General features: G+C 40.3%; 1 protein-coding gene across 8 annotated transcripts in view; it reads right to left on the bottom strand.

Moving 5' to 3' along the window:
• The window catches only part of LOC146575823 (trinucleotide repeat-containing gene 6A protein-like), a 38641-nt gene extending 31322 nt beyond the window's left edge, over window positions 1-7319 (bottom strand). For 5 of the 8 annotated variants that reach the window (XM_085270713.1, XM_085270715.1, XM_085270708.1 and 2 more), the window contains exons 1-2: window positions 7109-7319; window positions 5668-5717 (exon numbers count right to left, since the gene is read on the bottom strand). The gene's annotated coding sequence lies outside the window, so the exon portion shown is untranslated. The remainder of the gene's footprint in view (window positions 1-5667; window positions 5718-7108) is intronic. The other 3 variants (XM_085270714.1, XM_085270712.1, XM_085270709.1) reach the window with 1 other exon arrangement.
• Between the last annotated feature and the right edge of the window lie 1911 nt (window positions 7320-9230).

Genomic DNA, 9230 nt, shown 5'->3' on the forward strand with positions numbered 1-9230 from the left:
CTTTTACTCCTGTGAGCTTCACAGTAAAGCACAAATTTTGCTGCCACCCACTTGCCCTCACAGTGAACTCCTTCACGCCTGCTATCAAATAAAGCTGTAACACTAAAAATAATCAAACTATATCTGGGTTTTTGAGGAGGAAGAGATCAAAAATTGGATTTTAGCTTTAGACTACTGCATCCTAATATATGGTAGTCGTCATGCAGTGAAGCTGGAGTAGACAGTATTGAGTGCATGTGTAGCCTTAAAACAACAGAGATGAATACGAGCACACACCCACTTCTCTGTCCCTTAAGAACAAAAGCCAGAAGGTGGTCGCGTGGCTAATTTACATGGACATCATTTGCATCAATTTGCATTAGTATGTTCTCACAGAGGCTCGACACTGGAGGCTCCCTGCAGGAAAACCATCACTCAATTAGGGAATGAAAATGAGCAAGTCTCCATCACAAACAGACCAACTGCAGAGGCTTTGTGAGGGGGGACGGTGTGGCACTTCCAGCCGAGCTGATTTAAATCTGTAGTTTCATGCAGTCAAAATGAGGCCGGGTTCATTTCAGGTCACGGTAACTTGAGAGGAATATGATATTAAATCAAGCTGCTGGTAACGGGAGGGCGAGTTTCAATTTAAGGGTTGTTTTTCATTGTAATCAGGCAAATATTTAAGTTTAAAATGAGAAAAACTGAATTATTGCCTTTTTTGGAAATAGGTGAAATCAGTAAAACTGATCATTTCTAACTAACATATTAAGTTAAGGAATTTGGTTAGGAAGTTTTAAAAGCTCAAAGTGAGTCTAAAAATAAAACGAGACCTGCGGTTTTATAAAAACACTGTCTCGTTTCTAATAACCTACAATGCAAGTTATACTAGTGTGACTCAAACTTCACTGATGCAGCTCAACAGCTTGTTTATGTAAAACTGGCTTTGCCACCCTGTCTGAGCCTGCACGCGTCAAATTCATGAAATGCTCCGTTTCGGTCCTTTCGCTCATGACCATTTACAGGTGTGGCTTTATTGCTCAGAGGTCCAATGGTCAACTACCTGAGCTTCCACCACTACAGCAACAATGTAGCAATGTCGCAACCTCATGGGACTTCATAGCTCTGCCATATTAAATTCCAAACATGACAGTCTAAACTTGGCCATTTCAGCAGTGACTCATTTTGAGCGCTCCCGCTTTAACACTTCTTAAACCGCTTGTGAAACTCTTTTAGACAACAGTGAAACATATTTATAGAATAATTTGGATAAGGGACCCAGACAGTCAAAAATAAAGAGAAGCGAGACAGCAGATCCAAAGGAAATAACACTGCTCACAACCAATTACACATTGTGTTAAGATTACAAATACAAAAAAGGATAAATGCAGTGAGGTGGACTTATAAATATCCCAGACTTGTATGGGATGTCCATGTATACAAACTCTCTCAGTCAAGTTATGCTCATACATAACTAAGGGGCTCTAAAGTGAAAGTGCTTCACAGTCTTTATTCAGTCCTTCCTTGAGGGATGTAATCCCCACCGGAGCCTCAAAACTATCAACTGTTCATACTCCTCCTTTCCTTTCTAGAAAGAAAAATCCAACACCAGCTGTAAACTTGATGCTATCGTTCAGGACATCGAAGCAAAACTGCCTTGACAAACCTCAGTTGTCAAGTTAAAAGTTGACACCATTTTAAAGACGCTTAACAGGATCTTCGGTCCATGTAGATTCATTCAAATGAGTTTATATTTAAGTGGAGGAATTATTTCCACTTCCATGCCTTCAGTAGGAGTCACTCCCACATACACAGCTGGAAAATATGCTTCACTGCTGGGAAAATGTGAAACATCATCAACGAGCTTTAGCAACCATCTCCAAACAATCCACCTAACAAAGCTATGAGACCATTGTGGAGGGTGGAGAATTTACAGTGTAAATGTAAAACAAGATGCACCCAATCAAGACTTCAACCTAAAAAAAACAGAAAACATGAAGCACGGCCACTGGGACGCATTGATAAACCAGTTGTGGTCCACAGCTCTATTGTGTGTCTGCATGTAGACCAGCACAATGAGCTGCACAAACACCTCTCCACACACAAAACATCGGGACTCTGGCTTCTCGTTTAGTGATTTTAAAACAGCAAAGCTTACTCAGCACAATGTGGCCTAGACCAACCCAGACCCACCAATTCAATTCAAACGGAACTGCATGTGCTTGCATAAGCAGGAGCTGCCAATCCAGTGTCCCCCTGACCCACCCACCCATGCACAACCCGCTAATATCCCACCACACAGAGGTAGGACCTGTGTCATCCAAAGAGAAGTGCCTAGAAAGCCGACTAACCGTCACTCTTGCATTTGTACACTGAAACGCTGCTTTCTAAAAAGGAAAAAAAATAATGAAAAAGCTAAAAGCACTTGTGTGATGGTCAGTGAACAGAGAGGCATTTACACTCACTTGCTGTGATTCTGTTGACATTATACAAGACTTCGGGCCAGCAGTCTGAACAGACAATGTCTGTTTAGATATACAGGTCCTTTATTTAGTGTCAAGAAACATGCAGGGATGCACGGATGCACTGCAACCGTGAAAACAGCCCAATTCCCGCAATAAGTACACTTAAGAGGCCACACCTCCTAATCTAGTGTCCAGCAGGTGGCAAAAGATCTTACAGCTGCTTTAGCATTAATGCATAGCTGGCTGGAGGACTCATGCCTAATGTTGAACACCTCAAAAACTGTCTGTATGTATTTTTCCAAAACGCCCCTTAAACTTGAAGCAGTCAAACATATTCCTGGATGGAGTAGAGCTTGAATTAGCTCCAGAACTTAAATATCTTGGGGTCATTCTAGACCCAATATTATTTATGTGACTCTTGAAGAATAAAGTGTCCCAGGTACTTAAATTTAATAATCGAAATTTTAATCATATACGTAATAATTTTAATATGAATGTTGCAAAAACTTATTTTTACTCAATGATCATCTCTCATATGGACTATTGTTTGACGTCCTGGTCACTTGCTTATCCAACAACACTTAAAACTATTGAAAACATTTATAAAAGAAGTTTAAAACTACTTGACAAAAAACCGACTTCCCACCACCATGTCATGTGTTAAAAAATTATAAATTACTGAACTTCAATAACTTAGTGAAACTTAAAAGAGTGAGTTTAATATATAAAGTCTTACACTCCCTTGCTCCACCACCACTAAAGCAGTTCATTAGGCATAAAGAAAGCTCAGGCAGGACCAGTCGAGCTACAAGCCGAGGAGACTTGTTTATACCCCACAGACGGACAGCATTTGGGCAGAACGTCCTCTCTGTTAAGGGAGGCCATCTGTGGAGTAGTCTTCCTCAACCCATTAGAGAATGCTCGACATTCAATTTGTTTAAGGCAAAGGTTAAAAACTGGTTATGGACAAATCAAGTGTGTGATCATGTATGAGTTGTATAGTTTTAATGTTTTATTTGGGAACAGAATGGTGTGTATGTGTAAGTTTGGTGATGGAGTTTTTATTATGAATGAATGATGAATTTTTATGAATTATGTCTATTTTTTTATGTTTAAGGACAACAGATGGAAATTAGCCTTTGGCTATAATCTGGCATGTTTACATTCATGTAATTTTTTTTTTTTTTTTTACATTTATGTTCATTAACATGCACTGTCCTAAATAAATAAATAAATAAATCTTGGAATCCAGATGTTTCAGTCTCATTTCAACAGGCACATAAAAATCACGCACCTAGCTAGGGCTGTGCGATATGACCAAAATCTCATTTCCCGATAAAAAACATCTATCGTCCGATAACGATATAAATCACAAGTAATTTTATATTTTCTGTAAATTCTGTGAATCTCAGGTAGGTGAAGTGTTTCCAGCTGGGCGCCGTGTACCTGGAGTCGAGTGTTTTAACAGATGCATGACACTACGCATTTTTAGACATAAGTTGTAACGATCGCCATTTTCTTTGTGAGTATTTATTACACAGCGTGCTGCGGGGAAAAGCCTGTTCTAACGTTTGAGTCTAAGGTTTATTTTTAAGCACCTGACGGCTCTTTTTTTTTTTGCTTCTCATTCGTCAATAATACTTTTTCCATGCGATTCAGTTTATTTTGAAAAGTCTCAACAGGATCTTGAGCTTTATTGTGAAAGGTTTATGTGGAAAATAAACAAGCGGACATGCGATGGTTTTACCGTTGTTGTTGCTAACGACAACCCATAAAAACAGGCGCTTGTCCGTCCGTAGTGTGGTTATATTAAATATAAGAGAAAGAGAGAACTTTAAGAAATGAATATAGTCACTACAGCGACCATCAAAACCATGAAAAAAAATATTGCCGTAAACAGTTTATTTTGCGACACCACGAAACAAACGATAGCGTAAAATGAAACGATAGATGTTTTTATATCGTCATCCGATATATCGTTATACAGGGTACAACCTTCATGAAAGTAGCATTTAAAGCTGCCACCAAATCTAGTTTGAGATTATGTTTTTGAGGGATTTTTTTGGCATTTTGTGTGTACATCTAATGGTAAAGGTAGACTAATAGGATACATTAGCTATGGCTGTAGCATTTGTAATCTGGTGCTTGGGCCTAGCACAACTGCTTCAGTTTTGCACCTTTGATCCAGGAGGATGATATTTCGTCCCACTGTATATTGATGAGTTGGCTATAAAACTACATTCGACCTTTAGGGAACATGTCATGTCTCATGTTCCCTAAAAAGAGGTTTTGGATAGTAAGGCACTGATTATGGTTCCCATTTGCAAGTTCACACTGACTGATGTCAATTTTGTCATCAGACGGCAACTATGAGGGTCTGTGAGTATGCCTGAAGATTTTTATTACTATTATTTATTTATTTTATTTTTAAACAGACCACATAGAGTTGTTCTTGAAGTATACATGACAATACAGCAACTGCACATGCACCCAGACAGTGGACTTTAACTAACATAACAGAGAAGACCACTCAAATGTTGTCTCTCATTGTTGTCGGGGAGACGGCATAAGTTTACACTGTGTCTGTTTTCACAGTTATTTTACTGCTGATTTACAGATTTTGGTAAGATGAGGTTTTCAGGGGGAAAATAAATAAATAAGAATTTCTTGCTTTCAAATTTCACCACTTCGCCTGCTATACCAGTGCTGGTGTGAAGATTTCGCCTGAGTGGTGACACCTACAGTTCAGCAAAATACTGCTGCAGGTAGTCACCCCATCTACATTGGTGTAAAAGGTACGAAGCTGTGGCAATGTCGCAGTTTGTGTGCAAATGCGACCAACACAACAACCATAAATGGGCATTTCTACTTCAGCTTCTTTCATGAGTTAACCTTGAGCACTCCACATGTTTAATGGGCAAATAAATGGCAGACCTGAACAGGATCAAAAATTCTCCTGTTAAGCTTTTGAACTGTCCTCATTTTCAGGCCCTGTTTCGAGACACCCATTAATGTGTTTATATAGGGTATAAACGGTATTACACACAACATAAAACCATTCAACAGCACCATAAACTGAGAAAACACATTCAAAGAACACCCGTTTATTTTCCATGCTTTCAAAATCCAAAGATCTTGCTCATGTAGTATTTATTGCAGGGCTATTATAATATACTTTACTGCAATTGAATATGAAATGTGTGTCTAAAGGTGCCACACTGACCTGTTAAGATGCTTCAGTTTCTTTGGTGGCAACAGCTTCCAATTCCGAATCTATGAAAGAGAGAGGAGAGATAAGAAAAGCCTAATCACTTGCATGCCATAGCCATAAAATAAAACCCCCAGCGACTGATAAAATCTAACCTGGATTTGTGTGCTGTGTGTGTTACAATTTGTTTATTATCAGTAAAGCAACAGCTTGTAAAGACAACATTAGGACGCTACCACAACAGGTCTGCGTCATCCCTGAAAATGCAAGCATTATTCAATTAAAGCCACAAACTTCAAACGACTATTTGGCACTAATCATATGAAAAGCATTTCAACTAGCTGATGTGGAAATGCAGGTCGAGCTGCATAACAAGGCGATGCATGGCCAGCCCCCCTCCCTCCGCGAAGCTGTGGCCCCACTGGAGAACGTGTGAAAAAAGACAAACACACAAATTGTGTGTGGGTGTGCGCGCGCCTGTAGGTCAAAGTTGCACCTCGGGTCCTGATCGGCCATTATCTCAGCTGTTGCCCGACTTGCAGCTTAACCAACATGGCTTCTCTCGAGCCTGGTATTTTTCCAGTGCAACTCAAAACAACATCCCCGGCAGGGCATCAGATCACAGTCGATTCAGTTAAATCATAAAATGCTACTGTGCTGTTTGCAGTCTCGTCGTCGCAGTTGTAAAGCAAGGGGAATACGACTGCAAAACCAGCAGAGCTCAGGTCTACACTGGATTAGCTAACCAGCTGCTTTTGTCTGTCCACCGACAGAGGGGGTTAAAGGTTCCGATTGTAGCACAACTTTGCAGGTTTACCATTCCCCCCCCACAATGTCAAATCAAAATTATTTCTAACCATCCCGTTTCGGTTAATTTAGGTCACGGAGAAACCTGTACAGAATATGCAAGTTCCTAAAATGTAAAACAACCCGTCCCGGTTACCGACGAGTAACCTGCGTCGTCAGATTAGCTCAGGTGCTAAAGCTAACGCTACGAAGCGGCTAGTTAACTTACACGGTCGTATTTCACATGCAGCAATTATGGAAAAGCTTTTGTAACAAACAGAAATAGTTCAGAAGCAATACCACAGAACCAAATGCTTACGCACAGCTGGCAAACTAGGGTTAATAAGTGCTACTAGTAGTTAGCGTTAGCACAAGGTTAAGCCGCCTACAAAGGCAATTTTTTTCCTGAAAGACTCTACGAAATGTTTTAGCCATCTACAGGCAAACATCAGCATTTATTTTTTTCCGTCGACGTTTTTACAAATTCAGCAAAATCGAGTCCCAAACGCCAGGAGTTAGAAAAGCTACCCCAGCTTAATCATTGCTAACTAAACAACAGCGTTTGCTCAACTTATCTCCACCAGCCGCCGTCGCTCTCCTCACTACCTACGCTAGCTCGACACAAACAAACGGTCGTCTGAGCACGAAAACAGCACAAAAACATCCATACCTCATTGAAGTATAAAGTGCAACAGAGTGGAAAGGAAAGCCGACTGTAAGGCTAAAGAAATTCAACGCGTTTGCAGCATCTACGAGGGGAGGCATTCATCCTGCGTGATCGCCATTTTCTTCACTCGCCGCTGGCTGGCTAACCTTCTTTCGCTCGGCTCTCTGGTTTCCCCGTCGCTCTCTCACTCGCTCTCTCTCTCTGCGCACACACACATCTCACCGTGTGTGTGTGTGTGTTTCTGGAGGAGGGGCAGGAAACCCATTCACCACTTCCTCTGACTGAGAAGCCAAAACACAGTCAGATTGAGCTGATACAAAAAGAAACTCCGGTGTAAAAAGTATGCAAATGTTAACCAGGCCACGATAAGCGATGAATTCCCCGCAAATAAAACATCCAGCGAGAAATCTAGGCACACGCACCACAGATGCAAAGTGTAAAGTGTAGGATTTATTTTGCTTGACTGATTAATTTATTCTAAATTTAGGATTCATGGAGATATACATGTGATTATAAAGACACCAACTATTATCCAGACAGGGAACAAAAAAAAGAAGAAAAAAATCAAAGTCTAGCAGTAAAATTTTGAAACTATACGGAAGGCACAGCAGATTCCTGGCTACTACTTGCTTGCATTTCGTGACATTTAAACTATTAAATGTCACGAAATGCTACTTTTGAAAGGTTCAAATTATGTTTTAAAGATTTTGAGGAAGATTTCTGACACCTTTGCTTGTTTTTGCCCCAAAGTTATCACGTTATTTCTTTGTTAATTTCTCGCACTGACCCTTAATTTCTTTTAGTAGATAATCATCTGGAATCGGAGCATCTTTGGCACTCATATAATAAATGGCTTAATTATTAATATGCGCATTAGCCTAACATCATCTTTTTAAGATATGCGACAAGCTGCGTTTTGTTTTAATGTAATGCCAGACCAAAACCTGTAATTCCACGAAAGCTCACACAAGATAGGCCAGCTTAGAAACATAATGCTCTACGTGTTTCCTTGTAGCTGTAAGCAGAATAGAAAGTGAAAATACCTATCGACCAGACAAAATAAAGAATGTGGAGAATCTCAGTATCTCTTTCTCTCTCCGTGTTTTCTCTTTGGTATTCAAGAAAACAACAAAGAAACAGGAAGAAATTTTTTTTTAAAGGGGGGGGGGGGGGGTGGCGGAAAGAATGGAGAGAGATGGCCAAACTGCAGAGAAACAAATACAGTGTGGAATCTGCCAACGCTTCACCATGAAACAAAAGCGGCCGCTGCACGCGAGAAACCAGCAGCGCGTGCGTGCAAAGCAATGACCATTGACCCACCGATGGCAAAAACAAGCCCCAGCCTTGTGCACAGATTACTGCCCTTATCTGTGTGTGTTTCACTCCGAGGCAGAGTGAGAGGCAGAGTTCGCCTACCGCCAAGTAATGATTTTATCAAAGACAACAAGATTAGATTATACTGCATATAAACACTGGGTAAGGTCTGAACACTGGGCTGTGGGCTGTTGCCAAAGAACTACCCAAGCCTGGGCTATTCGATGAATTCCTGCTACTGATGCTGTAGTACTACTGTAATTCTACTGCTACTGACTGTCTGTAGAACTATTAAACATCTTACAAAATACCACTCACTTTCACAGTTGTTTAATCTCTAATTTGTAGTTGAAGATTTCAGAAAACATTTTTTAACCACGAGTTCCTTTAAACTTCACGTGTTTCGTTTTGTTTTTTGTCCTGCCTTCTTCTCCTCACCTCCAACTGATCACAGAAAATTGGCTAGAGGGTTCTTCCTGTTAAAAGGGAGTTTTTCCTTCCTGCTGTTGCCAAATGCTTGCTCAGAGAGGGTCGTTTGATTGCTGCTGCTGCTGCTATTTGATGCTATATAAACACAACTGAATTCAAGTGAATTAACAAGTTTTCACAGAGCGAATGCAAGCTTGATAGTATGTTTCTATTTTAGTAGCTGGAAATTTGGGAGACTACAGGATGTAGTGACATTAAAGCTGGGGCATTTTGACTCATGCATGCAAACAAAGCACAGAAATCACAGGCCTATCAGGCCCTGTAATGTCATGCTTTTTTTCTTTATTTTAAGCAAATACAGTCATATTGAAAGTTTTGGCAG

The sequence above is a fragment of the Mchenga conophoros genome, linkage group LG4, assembly GCF_057382185.1.
Source record: "Mchenga conophoros isolate Kocher_MC1m ecotype Shallow Benthic linkage group LG4, M_conophoros_male_GT1.1, whole genome shotgun sequence".
In the NCBI taxonomy this organism is placed as follows: domain Eukaryota; kingdom Metazoa; phylum Chordata; class Actinopteri; order Cichliformes; family Cichlidae; genus Mchenga; species Mchenga conophoros.